This window comes from Triticum aestivum, chromosome 2A (assembly GCF_018294505.1).
Source record: "Triticum aestivum cultivar Chinese Spring chromosome 2A, IWGSC CS RefSeq v2.1, whole genome shotgun sequence".
NCBI lineage: Eukaryota > Viridiplantae > Streptophyta > Magnoliopsida > Poales > Poaceae > Triticum > Triticum aestivum.
Genome location: NC_057797.1, coordinates 322,324,739 through 322,345,580, shown reverse-complemented (window position 1 = coordinate 322,345,580; position 20,842 = coordinate 322,324,739).

The window sequence follows — 20,842 nt, the reverse complement described above, 5'->3', positions numbered from 1 at the left end:
AAACTAATGGCTCACAAAGAGAGCACCTGCCAAATGTGCTAGATGAAGTCTCACCAAGTGAATCCATCAAGCTTATGGGTACTAGAGAAATCATACCTTCAGAGGCTTGGGCTGAAGAAGAACTCATCATTTCTGCACCTAATCAACCCGAAGACACTGCTCTGCCTGAAGTCAATGCTGATGATGAAGACAATGATCAGCAAGAGCAAAGTCTTCGTCCAGTTCATCCTTGTGTTGCAAATCAAGTGCAGATTGAGAAGGTAATCGATAGCATCAATGCACCTGGTCCACTCACTCGTTCAAGAGCAACACAGCTAACCAATTTTTGTGGGAACTTTGCATTTGTCTCTATATTTGAACCCAATAAAGTTGTTGAAGCCTTCATGGAACCGGAATGGATTCAAGTGATGCAAGAAGAGCTTCAACAGTTCGAGCTGAACAATGTGTGGGAACTGGTTAAGCGTCCTAATCCTCGCAAGCACAATATCATTGGCACCAAATGTATCTACCGCAACAAACAAGATGAGCATGCTCAAGTTGTTAGAAACAAGGCTCGTCTCGTTGCTCAAGGTTACACTCAAGTAGAAGGGATTGACTTCGATGAAACATTTGCTCCCATGGCTAGGCTTGAAGCCATTCGCATACTGCTGGCCTATGCCAACCATCACGACATCCTTCTGTACCAAATTGATGTGAAGAGTGCCTTCCTGAACGGAAAAATTGAAGAAGAAGTGTATGTTGCACAACCACCTGGTTTTGAAGACCCAAAGAGTCCTGACATGGTATACAAGCTCAACAAGGCACTGTATGGCCTCAAACAAGCCCCTCGTGCTTGGTATGACACACTCAAAGACTTCCTGAAGAGCAAAGGCTTCAAACCTGGTTCCCTGGATCCCACGCTCTTCACGAAGACATATGATGGAGAATTGTTTGTATGCCAAATCTATGTGGATGACATTCTCTTCGGCTGCATAGACAAGAAATACAGTGATGAGTTTGGACATATGATGCAAGAGCAATATCAGATGTCCATGATGGGTGAGCTGAAATTCTTCCTCGGTCTTCAAATCCATCAACAAAGCAACGGCATCTTCATATCATAAGAAAAATACCTCAAAGATTGCCTGAAGAAGCTTGGAATGCAAGACTGCAAAGGATACACGACGCCAATGCCAACCAAAAGTCATCTAGGCCCCGACGACAATGGTAAAGAGTTCGATCAAAAGGTATACCGCTCCATGATTGGTTCTTTACTCTATTTATGTGCATCTAGGCCAGATATAATGCTTACCATTTGCATGGGTGCCTGATTCCAAGCGGCACCAAAGGAATCACATCACTTAGCTGTGAAGCGGATTCTTTGATATTTGGCTTACACCCCAACACTAGGATTATGGTATCCAAAGGGCTCAGAGTTTGATCTAGTTATATTCTCAGATGTTGATTATGCTGGTGACAAGGTTGATCGCAAGTCCACATTAGGCACATGTCATTTTCTTGGACGATCTCTTGTCTGTTGGTCTTCAAAGAAGCAGAACCGTGTATCCCTCTCCACTGCTGAATCTGAATACATTGTTGCTGGATCTTGCTGCGCTCAGCTTCTATGGATGAAGCAAATTCTCAAGGACTATGGCATCCATCTGAAGCATGTACCACTCTACTGCGACAATGAAAGCACCATCAAGATTGCCAACAACCCAGTTCAGCACTCGAAGACAAAGCACATTCAGATCCATCATCACTTTCTCAGAGATCATGTCATGAAGGAAGATATCGATATCATTCACGTCGACACTGAAGAGCAATTGACAGATATCTTCGCAAAGCCCTTGGATGAGAAAAGGTTTTGCAAATTACGGTGTGAGCTAAATATCTTAGAATCCTCAAATGTCCTGTAATTGGACACACATCCTAACGCTTATGCATGTTGATGACTTAGATGTGCAACACACAAAGTAATGTATATCTTCAATCAATGAAGACATACACTCTAAGTGTGAATACATTAACGCGGAATTTGACTTCGGAGCGCCAGGATAATTGTGCGTTGTGTCTGGGTCTAATACTTCCTATACGGTGGGTAACGCCACCACCAAAATCTTTTTAAAGTGTTTCATATGGCGTCATAATTGCATAGTCTTCGCATTTGGTTTGTCTTCAACATTAATTTACCTTCCAGGTTTGTCTTCACAATGTCAACATTAATTTACCTTTGAGGTTTATCTTCACAATGTCTTCGCATTTGATCCGCTCCAATCGTGAAAGATCGGCCCCTAGGGTTTCCACCCTACATCATCTTGTCTGTCAAAACCCTGCCATCCTAGCTCCCTCTTTGGCCACCGGTCCAAGCTCCATCATCCGCTGTGAGCCCATCGCGGAACGTCCATGCTCCTCTACTCGCTGGTACCTGGATGCGTGTGCTTGCAGGAGCTGTGTCGGAGGGGGAGGTGTCGGTGTCAAAACCAGCGGATCTCGGGAAGGGGGGTCCCGAACTATGCGTCTAAGGTCAATGGTAATAGGAGACAGGGGGCACGATGTTTACCCAGGTTCGGGCCCTCTCTATGGAGGTAATACCCTACTTGCTGCTTGATTGATCTTGATGAATATGAGTATTACAAGAGTTGATCTACCACGAGATCGAGATGGCTAAACCCTAAAAGCCTAGCCTGTATGACTACGGTAATGATTGTCGTTCCTCCGGACTAAGTCCTCCGGTTTATATAGACACCGGGAGGATCTAGGGTTACACAAGGTCAGTTACAAAGAAAGGAATCTACATATTTGATCACCAAGCTTGCCCTCCACACCAAGGAGAGTCCCGTCCGGACACGGGTGCAGTCTTCGGTCTTCGTATCTTCACAGCCCATCAGTCCGGCCCATGGCTAACAGGTCGGACGCCCGAAGACCCCTTAGTCCAGGACTCCCTTAGTAGCCCCTGAACTTGGCTTCAATGACAAGGTATCCAGCACATAGATCTGTCTTCGGCATTGCAAGGCGGGTTCCTCCTTCCAAACTTTAAAATGGTCTTCGAATGTAATGGTCGTGTCCGGACCTGTAACACACACACCACACACAACCGCAGAGAATATAATAATCCACGAGTCCAATCCGCTGACAATTTTTTGCAACATGACATCACGTCCGTCTGGTCATAATTTCAAACTGTTTTTCGTCTGCTGCTCCATGTTTCGAGACGCGGTTGCCATTGGCACGTCTTATCAAAGCAGAGATCATGTCCCCTTATTGCGGGATTCTCATCAGTACGGGCGTGGGTAACCCAACCGTGTCATTCACACAACCCTTGGGAATAGGCGAGTTTCAAGGCGAGCGGGGAGGCGTTCGATAGTCACTGCCTTTATAAGGGGATAAGCATTCCCCCTTCTTATCCCACGCCTTCTCTCTTCCTATGCCCTTCCACTCTTGAGCTCTAGCGCCCAAGTTCTCATCTTTTTCCCACTCAAGAAAGCACTCAACCATGTCCGGATCCGGAGGTCAAGGCAGGTGGATGGCCTCCTCTGTCAAGGAGAAGGACATTGCGGAGCTTCGGGCGGCCGGGTACCTGGCGAAGGAAATCGCCCACCGTCTTCCAGCCCAGGGGAAAGTCGTCCCCACACCGAAGCCCAATGAGAGGGTGGTATTCATCCCCCATTTCCTTTGCGGGCTAGGGTTTCCACTCCACCCTTTCGTCCGCGGGTTGATGTTCTATTACAGGCTAGACTTCCATGATCTATCCCCGAACTCCTTCCTCAACATCTCGGCGTTCATCATCATGTGTGAGGCCTTCCTCCGCATCCATCCCCACTTCGGGCTATGGCTCAAGGTCTTCAACGTGAAGCCGAAGGTGGTGGATGGCCAGCATGTGGAGTGCAGAGGCGCCATGGTGAGCAAGCTGACCAATGTCTCCTGGCCAAAAGGCACTTTCATAGAGACTGTCAAGGAATGGAAGAAACCGTGGTTCTACATCACAAAACCCCACGACGCCACTTGGGCCGCAGCTGCCGAATTCAACTCTGGTGCTCCCATGCGACTCACCTCCTGGGTTGAGAAGAGCCCAAACTGGTGTTCACCAGATGAGCTGATAGCACTGCAGACGCGCGTTCAAAGCATGGTGGACAAAGATATCAAGCTTGTTGATGTAATCCAGGTGATGCTAGTTAACTGATTCTCCCGTGCCAAAGCCGAAGCCGCCCTTTATGGGAGTTCAACCCGAAGAAGCACCATACCCTGAAGAGGCTCTTCGAAACCACTCATGAAGACGCCTGGAAGTTTCTCTTCAAGGGAAACGAGACACCGCTGGCCACAGACTCGGACCGCGGGCACCACATTAACCACCTCACCAACGAGGTATGTTATTTTTAACGTATCCCCTACTTGCTTGTTTCAAGGATAATATCTGAGTTTTTATTATCATTGCTTCTTCAGGAATGGATGGAGAGGGCAAAGCAGATCCAGTGTCCAGCTCCGCTGCCTGAAGAACCAGTCATCCCGCGTTTAGCGAAGATGCTGGTGCCGACGCCCTATAAGGCGCCGGAGAAGAAGGCCACGGGGAAGGCCAAGGGGGTCCGGAGTGGCCCCCGCCGCAAGGGCGCTTCGGACGCAACGTCCGAAGACAAGACCCGCTCCTCTGTCGCCGAAGATGACGATGATGATGAGGAGGAGGAGGAGAGTGATTCTCCCCCTAATGGGGGGAGGAAGAAGCGGGCGGCCTCCACAATTCTGGAGGCGGAGGCGCCCAAGAAGGGGAAAGGCCCGCTCGTGGGCAGCTCCGCATGGGATGTTGACAGCAGTCCGGAGCGACGCCCCCGCACTAAGCCTCAGGCTGCATCGTAAGTGCTAAGACTCATACATGCCCATAAATCTAGCCTCTCCTCCTTGTTGTATTGACATGATTAGTTATGCTATTACAGTCCGGCCCACGACAGCTCCCAGCGATCCTCGTCACAAGGTTCATTGGATTCAAGGGCAATGGCCAGCGAATCACCGCCGACCGCCTACTCCCCCAAGGCCAAGGGAGACGTAGAGGTGCTGTCCCGAAGGACTTTTCCAGGCCGGGGAGAGGCTCAGGAGGCACCAGAAGGCGAGGCCTCCATCGCCGGACACCAGGGGGGCCAATCCCCCTGGAGACTGGTGGTGTGGGTCGTATTCAGTTTGTCCCTCAGCCGGATTCGATTCCGGAGACCGATACGGCTCCGGAATCCGGCGCGCAACCTCCTTCGAAAGAAGGGGGTATGCCTATTCCGCCGGTGACCCATGTCCAACCAGGGGCACCAGATAATCTGCTGGAAGCGCTGTGAGGCGCTTCCATTGTGGATGAGCACCGTGTTCTTATGGGCATGGTAATTGAAAGGGTTCAGTCCGTCAAGAGCGGACTAACCGAAGCCTGCAGCAGCCTGCTGACAGGTTTTGAGGTAAGCGACGCCAAAAAAGAGAAAATCCCAATATAGACAGTAGCCCCTCAGACACTGCCCGGTGTTCGGAAAGAAAAAGTCGGACAGTGGATCAATCCTTTATTGCAGGAAACTAACTGGATTTTTCTGAAATGAATACGCAAGTGTCATTGTTGGTCGCAGCCTCGCATACTGCCGAGGTCTCCGAGCTGAAGCGGAGACTGGAGCAGGCCGAGGAGGAGCTCGCCCAGGTGAGGAGGCGCGCCTGTGCCAGCTCGGCCCGACCGCCGGTGGTTGCGGCGGTGCCATGGGGCGCTGGTGGTGCAGGAGCTCACCAATTTCTCATACAGACTTCCAAACACCATCTCACGCTGGCCTGCCCAATATCATACACACAACCAAACATACATCTCTACCCATTTTTGCATCGGCTTAGCCAGGCTAGACTCGCCCAGGATGGCGGATACGATATAGCATGAGAGCATCTCCAGCCGTGCCCCCAACAAGCCCCCTTGTAAGTGCATCTAGTGCCACCCCTAGTTGGTTTTGGAGTATTGACGACAAACTTGGTTGAGGGACTAATGTGTTTGTGAGAATTGCAGGATAACACAGGTAATAGTCCCTTTATTGATTCGGTTTACCTACCAGAGATGACCCCTAAAAATGCGTGAAGACATTGAAGACAATGGTGGTCTGTGAAGATATTCACAGTGAAGATTATGACATGAGAAGATATTCACATGAAGACTATAGAGTGTGAAGACATAGTTGTTTCGTACTTTCCTTTCTTCTTTGTTGAGTCATAGGAACCACCGTACTGTTAAGTGGGGTCCAAGTGAACAAAGTCAGAGTGACTGATGTGATGCTCAACAAATCCTATGTCTTCGAGCGAAGACAATGAGAGCAAATCTTATCCAGAGCTGGACGAGTCAGCTTTACTTGTAGCCCAAGTCAAGCTGTCGCATGTGTTTGAAATCCGACCGTTGGACATGTGTCAGTTCCTTAGTCACCACAAGAAATATGTCAACTTGAGACCTTGACTATTGGTCACTGAATGGTCATTATTTTCCATTTGTGACCTTTTTGTGGTCAAAAGCTGGCGGTCGTAAACTGAAATTAACGACCTTCTCTATGAGAAGGTCGTAGACGTTTACGACCAAAATATGCCTACTGTTTCGTTTTGGTCACTAGCACCCTCCCCAGGCCACGTAGGCATCCGACGTGGCAATCTGATGTGGCACAAGAATCAGCCCGGTCCAATTCAGTGTTTTACATGGGCCAAGCCCATTAATTCAGCCCATTTATATTTGTTTTCCTATGAATTTTTTGTTAGCTTCATGGACCAAGCCCAACAGCCATTTATTCTTTTGGGCCAGCCTTTTACAGTATACATTTTTTTGGGCCTCGGCGTTTTTCCAGCCCACTTGTCAGTTTTCTTTTATTTCTTTCTCATTTTAAAGTAGGTCGCCAGGATCACTCTTTCTGTACCACACGTTAGTTCTATATTTGTGCAATTAGATAACTTGATTCAAAAAGAGCCAATAAGGCATAATATTTCATACAACATACAAGCAAAGTAAATTACAATGATACAGATAACTAGTCCAGTGAGCTAAAACGCATTGCTGGTAACTAATACAAATCTGGTTTTCAGCTAAAATACAAATCTGGTAATAGTGAGATAACAGTACAAATCTGGTATTTAGCTCAAATACAACTAAATAAACAGATAACTAGTCCAGTGAGCTAAACGCATTGCTGGGTGTGGATTTTCTTCAGGATTCTTCTTCCTAGAGCTCCAACTTGTGAAGACTGAAGGCCAGCATCTGCAAATAATAAATTATGATAAGTTAGAAACATAATCAAGTGAATCCGTGAATATAAAATTCTCATAACGAGGAAAAATTGCTGCAAAACTTGAGATTTAACAGGAAACAATGCATATCACATTCTCATAATAGCAACACGGAGATGTATTTTGCAAATGATGGACAATACAAGTACAAGCTACAAGCAAATGATTTTCCACTTTAGAACAGGGCACATGCATCAATGTTTATAGTCAGGAACAAAGAAGACAGTGCTGGAAGAGGCCAAAGAGATGAAATACCTTGGGTTGGCCGAAGATGGTGAAATGATGGTCTGCTTGTTCTTATACATCTCAAGGAGCACCTGATATAAAAAAATAGGCGTTTAAAGGGAAAAATAGCCTGATTGTAGGCTCCAATCAACCTGCATACAACAAGTAATAAAACTGTTAGGAGAGAGCATACAGTTACCAGCAGCATGCATAAAATAACTTTGATGATGTAATATTTACTAAAAATGACAGGCCATGTTTCAAGTATAAACGACTAATGGAGCATGCAACAAATTAAAGAAGAATGTTCGATAGTTCAAGACATTCAGGAAAATAAATAAGAAAGGGATTGCACAGTCGAAATGGTACTATGCATAAATGGCAATCTAACTCAGCACACATTGGAACAGAGCTGCTCAGCCTATGAACCGAGGGACTCCATAAAATGGGAATTGTACTTCTCCTAGCAAACCTACTCAATACACAATTATTTGGTGATACATTCGATCTGGTTAAGCACCAATCAGCCAAATGTGGATCGTTCTTGAACAGAGACAGAGAATGTATGCCACAAAGTATCATTCTACTCCATCACAGGGAGCAGCACTAGCACAAGATACCAAGTGAGATATCCATGTGTTACAATAAAGCATGGACTGTATCCCTTTTCATAATTTTCTACTGAATCAGATACCCACTATACAACACAATGATAGAATTTGTATACAGTTGTTTCTCCATGAAGTATCATCCTACCTTACCCAGTATCTAGAATTTAGCATCAGGCAAGCCAAAGATTGCCGTCAGACACCCTGACACGACAAGCAACCCTAACTGTACAACAACTCAAGTCAAACAGACACAATAATACAGCATCACCAATCATGTCAACCCTCACCAAACTGAATCCTACTGAGACAAGCCAACAGAACAACACCAGGAAATTAAAAAAATATGCGATACACCAACGACGACGGCAGAATCCGATGGCCTCACCTGTTCCCCCATGGGCACGACGAGCCTGGCGTCGCACTCACGGCTGCGCGTGATGTAGTGCAGCCACCAGCGGGCGTGCAGGGTGATGAAGTGCTTTTCAGGAGATGTGAGGCACCAGACAGCAATCTTGAGCATCCTTGCAAACTGGCTGCTGCTGCACTGCTTCATGTCCTGCAACAACAGCAGCAACAACAAGAACAAGCGCTTCAGTTCACCAGTTGGTCCGTGCACGCTGACAAGAGCAACTGTATTCCTAGTGAAAATTGAACTTGGGGTTTGACAAATCAAACAACAGACAGCAATGACAACTGAAGCACTTGAGCTCTTTTATATTCTCAAAGACAGTAGAAAACACACGAATTAGTACAAATATATTATGCTTAGCCAGTGCTAAGAATTCAAGTGTTGCATAGTAATAGACCCACCCCTCCCCTAATAAGTAATGCTTTTTAAATGGCTGATTAGTCAGAGATGGTTAAGTAATTGTGTTCCCTGCTATTGAATTGCTTGCACTATAATGAGAGCAAAAGTATTCTACTAGTAATGTACAGTATATTAGTATATTATGCTTGTCAAGTGTCACAGGCTTCACATTTTAAGCATTTTACAGTAATTTATCGCCCTAATGTCCCTCAAATAACTAGTTAACTAGAGATGGCTAATAACCAGCAGATTTTCCATTATTGAATAGCTTGCACTGCTGTACTTACGACTAGCAGTATTTCTAGTGAAAACTGAACTTGGAACATTTGACAAATCCCAAGGCCAGAATCCAGAAATCACGATCGGAATCCCAAGGGACTGACCTCATTCGCCGAACCCTAGCTAATCTGGAGGGGGCGTTGTGACGACGCCGACGAGCGTGGCCAGCAAGATGCCAAAGACGAAGTCGCCGAAGCAGATGCTGCAGCTCCGAGGCGCACGCCGTGGTGTTCGTGCCACGGGCAGGGCGCGCGAGGACGCTCGGGCTCCTCCCGCTTCTCCTCCAAGGCCTCCTCCGTGCGCTGCTCCCACGCGAGCCCTGCATGCCACCCAAGGAGAGGAGAGGAGTGTGTCTGTTAGGAACCACGAGCGAGGGAGGGAGGCGTGGGAGAGGGAGGGAGGGAAACGCGCTGCAGGAGACCCGAGGATCCCATTGACATCGTCGCCGTCCTGATTGCTGGAGACCCGTGGCCGGCGTGTAGCGTCGCAACCGCAAACCCTAAGTAGACCACGCGCACGCCATGGTCCGGCCAGCTCGACGGAGCGGCGCGCATCGAAGCAGCACGCGCGCGCCGGCGAGAAAGCCTGTCGTGACGCCATGGCCGAGAAGGAGGCTGGGGAATGCCATGGCTGCACGTGGACTGGTGGACGTGGGGGATGAATGGTGCAGTGGTGGTGGGTATCTCGATCGGATCTGGAGAATGGGGGGCGGGGTCTGTTGGGGAACGTTGCAGAAAACAAAAAATTTCCTACTCGTTTCACCAAGATCATCTAGGAGTTCATCTGGCAACGAGTGATTAGATGCATCTACATACCTTTGTAGATCGCGAGCGGAAGCGTTCAAAAGAACGGTGATGATGTAGTCGTACTCGACGTGATCCAAATCACCGATGACCAGCGCCGAACAGACGGCACCTCCGCGTTCAACACACGTACGGGACGGGAGACGTCTCCTCCTTCTTGATCCAGCAAGGGGGAAGGAGAGGTTGATGAAGATCCAGCAGCACGACGGCGTGGTGGTGGATGCAGGGCGTCACAGCAGCAGGGCTTCGCCGAGACTACGAGGGAGAGACGTAACGTGGGGAGATGGAGGCGCCAGGGGCTGGTGTATGATGTCCCTCCTCTCCCCCACTATATATAGGGGTGCCAGGGGGGCGCCGGCCCTAGTAGATGGCATCTACTAGGGGGGGCGGCAGCCAAGGGGAGGTTTCCCTCCCCCCCAAGGCACCTAGGGGTGCCTTCCACCACTAGGACTCCTCCTAGGGGGAAACCCTAGGCGCATGGGCCTTGTGGGGCTGGTGCCCTTGGCCCATGAAGGCCAAGGCGCACCCCCTACAGCCCATGTGGCCCCCCGGGACAGGTGGCCCCACCCGGTGGACCCCCGGGACCCTTCCGGTGGTCCCGGTACAATACCGATAACCCCGAAACTTGTCCCGATGCCCGAAATAGCACTTCCTATATATAATTCTTTACCTCCGGACCATTCCGGAACTCCTCGTGACGTCCGGGATCTCATCCGGGACTCCGAACAACATTCGGGTTTCTGCATATACATATCTTCATAACCCTAGCGTCACCGAACCTTAAGTGTGTAGACCCTACGGGTTCGGGAGACAAGCAGACATGACCGAGACGACTCTCCGGTCAATAACCAACAGCGGGATCTGGATACCCATGTTGGCTCCCACATGCTCCACGATGATCTCATCGGATGAACCACGATGTCGAGGATTCAATCAACCTCGTACGCTATTCCCTTTGTCTATCGATATGTTACTTGCCCGAGATTCGATCGTCGGTATCCCAATACCTCGTTCAATCTCGTTACCGGCAAGTCACTTTACTCGTACCGTAATACATGATCCCGTGACCAGACACTTGGTCACTCTGAGCTCATTATGATGATGCATTACCGAGTGGGCCCAGTGATACCTCTCCGTCATACGGAGTGACAAATCCCAGTCTTGATCCATGTCACCCAACAGACACTTTCGGAGATACCCGTAGTCTACCTTTATAGTCACCCAGTTACGTTGTGACGTTTGGCATACCCAAAGCACTCCTACGGTATCCGGGAGTTACACGATCTCATGGTCTAAGGAAAAGATACTTTGACATTGGAAAACTCTAGCAAACGAACTATACGATCGTGTGCTATGTTTAGGATTGGGTCTTGTCCATCACATCATTCTCCCAATGATGTGATCTCGTTATCAATGACATCCAGTGTCCATAGTCAGGAAACCATGACTATCTGTTGATCAACGAGCTAGTCAACTAGAGGCTCACTAGGGACATGTTGGTGTCTGTTATTCACACATGTATTACGATTTCCGGATAACACAATTATAGCATGAATAAAGACAATTATCATGAACAAGGAAATATAATAATAATGCTTTTATTATTGCCTCTAGGGCATATTTCCAACAGTCTCCCACTTGCACTAGAGTCAATAATCTAGTTACATTGTGATGAATCGAACACCCATGGAATTCTGGTGTTGATCATGTTTTGCTCTAGGGAGAGGTTTAGTCAACGGATCTGCTACATTCAGGTCCGTATGTACTTTACAAATCTCTATGTCTCCATCTTGAACATTTTTACGAATGGAGTTGAAGTGACGCTTGATGTGCCTTGTCTTCTTGTGAAACCTGGGCTCCTTGGCAAGTGCAATAGCTCCAGTGTTGTCACAGAAGAGCTTGATCGGCCCCGACGCATTGGGTATGACTCCTAGGTCGGTGATGAACTCCTTCACCCATATTGCTTCATGTGCTGCCTCCGAGGCTGCCATGTACTCCGCTTCACATGTAGATCCCGCCACGACGCTTTGCTTGCAACTGCACCAGCTTACTGCCCCACCATTCAAAATATACACGTATCCGGTTTGTGACTTAGAGTCATCCAGATCTGTGTCGAAGCTAGCGTCGACGTAACCCTTTACGACGAGCTCTTCGTCACCTCCATAAACGAGAAACATTTCCTTAGTCCTTTTCAGGTACTTCAGGATATTCTTGACCGCTGTCCAGTGTTCCTTGCCAAACTGACGGCAAGGTTAACATCAGGTCTGGTACACAGCATGGCATACATAATAGAACCTATGGCTGAGGCATAGGGGATGACGCTCATCTCTTCTATATCTTCTGCCGTGGTCGGACATTGAGCTGAGCTCAATTTCATACCTTGTAACACAGGCAAGAACCCCTTCTTGGATTGATCCATATTGAACTTCTTCAATATCTTATCAAGGTATGTGCTTTGTGAAAGACCTATGAGGCGTCTCGATCTATCTCTATAGATTTTGATGCCTAATATAAGCAGCTTCTCCAAGGTCCTTCATTGAAAAACTTTTATTCAAGTAGGCCTTGATGCTGTCCAAGAGTTCTATATCATTTCCCATCAACAGTATGTCATCTACATATAATATGAGAAATGCTACAGAGCTCCCACTCACTTTCTTGTAAACGCAGGCTTCTCCATAAGTCTGTGTAAACCCAAATGCTTTGATCATCTCATCAAAGCGAATGTTCCAACTCCGAGATGCTTGCACCAGCCCATAAATCGAGCGTTGGAGCTTGCACACTTTGTCAGCATTCTTAGGATCGACAAAACCTTTCGGCTGTATCATATACAATTCTTCCTTAAGGAAACCATTAAGGAATGCCGTTTTGACGTCCATTTGCCATATTTCATAATCATAGAATGCGGCAATTGCTAACATGATTCGGACGGACTTCAGCTTCGCTACCGGTGAGAAAGTCTCATCGTAGTCAACCCCTTGAACTTGTCGATAACCCTTAGCGACAAGCCGAGCTTTATAGATGGTCACATTACCATCCGCGTCTGTCTTCCTCTTAAAGATCCATTTATTTTCTATGGCTCGCCGCTCAACGGGCAAGTCAGTCAAAGTCCATACTTTGTTTTCATACATGGATCCTATCTCGGATTTCATGGCTTCTAGCCATTTGTCGGAATCCGGGCCCGCCATCGCTTCTTCATAGTTCGAAGGTTCACCGTTGTCTAACAGCATGATTTCCAAGACAGGGTTGCCGTACCACTCTGGTGCGGAACGTGTCCTTGTGGACCTTCGAATTTCAGTAGGGGCTTGATCAGAAGTATCTTGATCATTGTCATTAACTTCCTCTCTAGTCGGTGCAGGCACCTCAGGAACATTTTCTTGAGTTGCGCCATTTTCCGGTTCAAGAGGTAATACTTCATCAAGCTCTACTTTCCTCCCACTTACTTCTTTCGAGAGAAACTCTTTCTCCAGAAAGGACCCATTCTTGGCAACAAAGATCTTGCCTTCGGATCTGAGGTAGAAGGTGTACCCAATAGTTTCTTTTGGGTACCCTATGAAGACGCATTTTTCCGATTTGGGTTCGAGCTTTTCAGGTTGAAGTTTCTTGACATAAGCATCGCATCCCCAAACTTTTAGAAACGACAGCTTAGGTTTCTTCCCAAACCATAATTCATACGGTGTCGTCTTAACGGATTTCGACGGAGCCCTATTTAAAGTGAATGCGGCAGTCTCTAAAGCATAGCCCCAAAAAGAAAGCGGTAAATCGGTAAGAGACATCATAGATCGCACCATATCTAACAGAGTGCGATTACGATGTTCGGACACACCATTACGCTGAGGTGTTCCAGGCGGCGTGAGTTGTGAAACTATTCCACATTTCCTTAAGTGTGTCCCAAACTCATGACTCAAGTATTCTCCTCCACGATCTGATCGTAGAAACTTGATTTTCCTGTCACGTTGATTTTCAACCTCACTCTGAAATTCCTTGAACTTTTCAAAGGTTTCAGACTTGTGTTTCATTAAGTAGATATACCCATACCTACTTAAATCATCAGTGAGGGTGAGAACATAACGATAGCCACCGCGAGCCTCAACACTCATCGGACCGCACACATCAGTATGTATGATTTCCAATAAGTCGGTTGCTCGCTCCATTGTTCCTGAGAACGGAGTCTTGGTCATTTTACCCATAAGGCATGGTTCGCACGTGTCAAATGATTCATAATCAAGAGACTCTAAAAGTCCATCAGCATGGAGCTTCTTCATGCGTTTGACACCTATGTGACCAAGGCGGCAGTGCCACAAGTATGTGGGACTATCATTATCAACCTTATTTCTTTTGGTACTCACATTATGAACATGTGTAGCATCACGTTCGAGATTCATAAAGAATAAACCATTCACCATAGGAGCATGACCATAAAACATATCTCTCATAAAAATGGAACAACCATTATTCTCAGATTTAAAAGAGTAGCCATCTCGAATTAAACGAGATCCTGATACAATGTTCATGCTCAAAGCTGGCACTAAATAACAATTATTAAGGTTTAAAACTAATCCCGAAGGGAGATGCAGAGGTAGCATGCCGACGGCGATCACATTGACCTTGGAACCATTCCCGACGCGCATCGTCACCTCGTCCTTTGCCAGTTTCCGCTTATTCCGCAGCCCCTGCTTTGAGTTACAAATGTGAGCAACTGCACCGGTATCAAATACCCAGGAGCTACTACGGGCACTAGTAAGGTACACATCAATTACATGTATATCACATATACCTTTTGTTTTGCCGGCTTTCTTATCCGCTAAGTACTTAGGGCAGTTCCGCTTCCAGTGACTGCTTCCCTTGCAATAAAAGCACTCAGTCTCGGGCTTGGGTCCATTCTTTGGCTTCTTCCCGGCAGCTTGCTTGCCGGGCGCGGCAACCTCCTTGCCGTCCTTCTTGAAGTTCTTTTTACCCTTGCCTTTCTTGAACTTAGTGGTTTTATTGACCATCAACACTTGATGTTCCTTCCTGACTTCTACCTCTGCTGATTTCAGCATAGCAAATACTTCAGGAATGGTCTTTTCCATCCCCTGCATATTGAAGTTCATCACAAAGCTCTTGTAGCTTGGTGGAAGCGACTGGAGGATTCTGTCAATGACCGCATCATCCAGGAGATTAACTCCCAGCTGAGTCAAGCGGTTATGCAACCCAGACATAGTGAGTATGTGCTCACTGACAGAACTGTTTTCCTCCATCTTATAGCTGAAGAATTTGTCGGAGACTTCATATCTCTCGACCCGGGCATGAGCTTGGAAAACCATTTTCAGCTCTTCGAACATCTCATATGCTCCATGTCTCTCAAAACGCTTTTGGAGCCCCGGCTCTAGGCTGTAAAGCATGCCGCACTGAACGAGGGAGTAGTCATCGAAACGTGCCTGCCAAGCGTTCATAACATCTTGTTCTGCAGGGAGAACGGGTGCGTCACCAAGCGGTGCTTGTAGGACATAATCTTTCTTGGCAGCTATGAGGATGATCCTCAGGTTCCGGACCCAGTCCGTATAGTTGCTGCCATCGTCTTTCAGCTTGGTTTTCTCTAGGAACGCATTGAAGTTGAGGACTACATTGGCCATTTAATCTACAAGACATATTGCAAAGATTTTAGACTAAGTTCATGATAATTAAGTTCAACTAATCAAATTATTAGTGAACTCCCACTTAGATTAGACATCCCTCTATCCATCTAAGTATTACATGATCCGAGTTAAACTAGACCGTGTCCGATCATCACGTGAGACGGACTAGTCAACATCGGTGAACATCTTCATCTTGATCGTATCTTCTATACGACTCATGCTCGACCTTTCGGTCTTCTGTGTTCCGAGGCCATGTCTGTACATGCTAGGCTCGTCAAGTCAACCTAAGTGTTTGCATGTGTAAATCTGTCTTACACTCGTTGTATGTGAACGTCTGAATAAAACACCCGATCATCACGTGGTGTTTTGAAACAGCGAACTGTCGCAACGGTGCACAGTTAGGGGGAACACTTCTTGAATTTATTGTGAGGGATCATCTTATTTACTACCGTCGTTCTAAGTAAACAAGATGCAAAACATGATAAACATCACATGCAATCAAATAATAAACGTGACATGATATGGCCAATATCACATAGCTCCTTTGATCTCCATCTTGGGGCTCCATGATCATCTTGTCACCGGCTTGACACCATGATCTCCATCATCATGATCTCCATCATCGTGTCTCCATGAAGTTGCTCGCCAACTATTACTTCTACTACTATGGCTAACGCGTTTAGCAATAAAGTAAAGTAATTTACATGGCGTTTCTTGATGACACGCAGGTCATATAAAAGAATAAAGACAACTCCTATGGCTCCTGCCGGTTGTCATACTCATCGACATGCAAGTCGTGATTCCTATTACAATAGCATGAACATCTCATACATCACATATAGATCATTCATCATTCATCACAACTTTGGCCATATCATATCACAAACCACTTGCTGCAAAAACAAGTTAGACGTCCTCTAATTGTTGTTGCAAGTTTTACGTGGCTGAATTAGGGTTCTAGCAAGAACGTTTTCTTACGTACGTTAAAGCCACAACGTGATTTGTCAACTTCTATTTACCCTTCATAAGGACCCTGTTCATCGATTCCGCTCCAACTAAAGTAGGAGAGACAGACACCCGCCAGCCACCTTATGCAACTAGCATAAGGTGGAACCGGTCTCACGTAAGCGTACGTGTAAGGTTGGTCCGGGCCGCTTCATCCCACAATACCGCTGAAGCAAGAAAGGACTAGTAACGGCAAGAAAGTTGACAAATCTACGCCCACAACAAATTGTGTTCTACTCGCGCAAGATTCCACTGCGGGGACGGGGGCCGGGGCGGCGGCGGTGGGAATCGCGGGAGGGGGAGGAAGGCGGGGGCGGCGGGGTGTCTCGATCGGATCTGGAGAATGGGAAAGGATGAGGGTGGGTGGGTTAGGGTTTCGGTTTCTCGAGAGAAGCTTCACCGTCGATGTGTGTGTAATGGATGGCTCAGATCGCGTCCAACTGGGTGATCCACATGAACATGGTTCCTCTCTTCTCATTGGCTAGTTGTCTCGCAGTGGAATCTTTAAATTTTGTACCCAAATCACCGACTTTTAAATAAAAGACTACAAATCTGTGTTGTAAAAATGGGCCACATCCTTTTTTCAAAAATATTAGTCCACAATTTATGTACAATTAACTAAAAAATAATGTCAAGATGTTTCCATCCACACCTCATATCTATCTATTACAGAAAAAAGAAAACTCTAACCGTTTATTTGATGGATTAGAAAATCACAACCATTTATTATGCCTGTCGATGTCAACAACGATGAAAGGATCGGATGCTCAGGACACCCCCCCCACACACACACACACACACGCACGCAAAGGAGAAGATGTTGCATGTGGAGAAGAGCCAATGTGATGGCAACATTCATGGCATAGTTTGTTCAAATGATCTCATATTGTGCACAAGGGTGCATCTTGGAATTCCAAACAATGTTGCCTAAGGGAGTTTTCATCTTCTTTGCATGGAAAATTCATTTTCCATTTTTCGAGTGCCCGAAATGAGGTTTTTTGTGAAGGAACTACCAAATAAATTTTGTAAAATTGGACCAAATCAATTTTTTAAAATATTAGGCCATATTTAATTCACAATTGGCAAAATAGTTGGGTGTCAAAAGCTTTGATCCACCTCTGGTGAAAAAGACAAATTTCTGCTGATTCAGGTGGAAGCGGGTCAAATTTGAACTATAGCTGCCTCATAGTTTGCTCTATATTTTTTTCAAAAATCATTTTAGGTACAAAAGTATCTATTTAATGAGAGAAACACCAAAAAAATTCCAAGATTCAACCACTAGCTAGGAACGGTCAAGCCGGCCGTTTTGACCGCATTTTGAAACGGGCATAAAAAATTCAAACAAATTCAAAAAAATGGAAACCCTTCGCATTGTGTCATTATATGTGGCCAAGTTACTAGGAAAAATAATAAACTTGTAATGCGATAATTATTTTTAAAAAGTGTTCTTGGAAACGAGCTATCATGTGTGGAGATCAATGGCTTTCAAGCCAAATGATCAATCTTATGGCCACATTCATGGCATAGTTTGTTGAAATGATCTCATATTGTGCACATGGGTGCACATTGGAATGGAAACCAATGTTGCCTAAGGAAATTTTCATTTTCTTTGGACGAAAAAATCATTTTCCAATTTTCGAGTGCCCAAAATGAGGGTTTTTTGTGAAGAACCGACCAAATAATTGTTGCAAATTTGGACCAAATCAATTTTATAAAATACTAGGCCATATTTAATGCAGAATTGACCAAATGGTTGGGTGTCACAAGTTTTGATCCACCTCTGGTGAAAAAGCCAAATTTCTGCTGATTCAATTGGAAGCGGGTCAAATTTGAACTGCACCTGCCTCATAGTTTGCTCTATATTTTTTCCAAAAATCATTTTTAGGTACAAAAATATCTATTTAATGAGAGAAACACCAAAAAATTACAAGATTCAACCACTAGCTAGGAACGGTCAAGCCGGTCGTTTTGACCGCATTTTGAAACGGGCTTAAAAAATTCAAAAAAATTCAAAAAAATGGAAAACCGTCGCATTGTGTCATTATATGTGACCAAGTTTCCAGGAAAAATAATAAACTTGTAATAGGGCAATTATTTTTAAAAAGTGTTCTCAGAAATGAGTTATCATGCGTGAAGATTCATGGCTTTGAAGCCAAATGATCAATCTTATGGCCACATTCATGGCATACTTTGTTCAAATGATCTCATATTATGCACAAGGGTGCATATTGGAATGGCAAACAATGTTGCCTAAGGAACTTTTTATTTTCTTTGCATGGAAAATTTATTTTCTATTTTTCTGAGTGCCCGAATTGAGTTCTTTTTGTGAAGGACCTACCATATATTTGTTGTAAAATTGGACCAAATCATTTTTCTAAAATACTAGGCAATATTGATTCACAATTGACCAAATGGTTGGGTGTCAAAAGCCTTGATCCACCTCTGGTGAAAAAGACAAATTCCCGCTGATTCAGTAGGAAGCGGGTCAAATTTGAACTGCACCCGCCTCATAGTTTGCTCTTTATTTTTCAAAAAATCATTTCTAGATACATAAGTATATATTTAATCAGAGAAACATCAAAAGTTTTCCAAGATTCAACCACTAGCTAGGAACGGTCAAACCCGTCGTTTTAACCGCATTTTGAAACGGGCATAAAAAATTCAAAAAAATCAAAAATTTGGAAAACCTTCGCATTGTGTCATTATATGTGACCAAGTTTCCAGGAAAAATAATAAACTTGTAATACGGCAATTATTTTTAAAAAGTGTTCTCAGAAATGAGCTATCATGCGTGAAGATTCATGGCTTTCAAGCCAAATGATCAATCTTATGGCCGCATTCATGGCATAGTTTGTTCAAATGAGCTCATATTATGCACAAGGGTGCATATTGGAATGGCAAACAATGTTGCCTAAGGGACTTTTTATTTTGTTTGCACAGAAAATTCATTTTCCATTTTCCGAGTGCCTGAATTGAGTTCTTTTTGTGAAGGACCTACCATATATTTGTTGCAAAATTGGACCAAATCATTTTTATAAAATATTAGGCCATATTTAGTGCATAATTGACAAAATGGTTTGGTGTCAAAAGTTTTGATCCACCACTTGTGAAAAAGACAAATTTCTGCCGATTTAGTAGGAAGCGGGTCAATTTTGAACTGCATCTACCTTATTGTTTGCTCTTTATTTTTTCCAAAAATCATTTCTAGTTACATAAGTATCTATTTAATCATAAATACATGGTTTGGTGGTGATACGTCGAGGTTTGGATGTGGCCCAGGGCCCCAACTCCAAAGCGCGTAAACTCGCATGCCCGCTGCATGGTCACCGCGTGACCTTGGCGTTGACATGCTTTCTGGGAGGCCTAGGCATGTCAAGTGGGTTGGGCACTCCCCAGGTAGGTGCTACAAAGAAAATTACAATAGAAGAATCTCACGAGGAGACTGACCTATGCTCAAAGATGAATTAGCAGCCGAGTGTTTGATTAGCGGTACAGGAAATGCACATGGCCAATGGGCGTGAGTTTTGTATGAGGATGATCATCTACTAAGGAGAATGTCTTCACAAATTTTTAGCTCAAAAGGAGGATCCTAGGTGGTACTTGCTTTGCAAAGTACCACGCTGGACAAAAATATGAATGTTGAAGCTGGGCTCAAAATAATGAATGGATTGAGCTGCAATTTGGTGGAGCATGGTTATTTGGGCATAGGAAAGCATTGTAGAAAATTGATACCATTTGGACATGCCAAAGTAGTACTTCCTTCACAATGCTCTTCTATGGACATAAACTTGGGAAAACTAGTGTGAGTGATTGGATGAATGAAATGAGCTAAAAATTGGTGTAGGTAAGTTACATAGGTATGGTCATGCGCTGGTAAATTTTCAGATCATTTGGGTAAGCCTAGCTAGTACTTACTTCACAAAGCTTCTCTCGAGGTAGAAACTTTGGAAATTTCCTGAGAAAGATTTACTAGGAAAATTGAGCTGAATATTATCATGTGGCAATGATTTGGGTATGGAAGAGTGCCCGAAAAGTTTGAGGGTAATAGGATGGGTCTACATAACACTTGCTTTGCAACATGCCAATTTGGCCATAAAATATAAATTGAACCTGGGCTCACATAGATGATTTGACTGAGCTGCAATTTGGAGGAGGGTGATAATTTGGGCATGTGAAGGAACTGTATAAATTTCATGTCATTTCGATATATAAAAAAGGTACTTCCTTCACAATGCTTCTAGGTGGACAAAACTT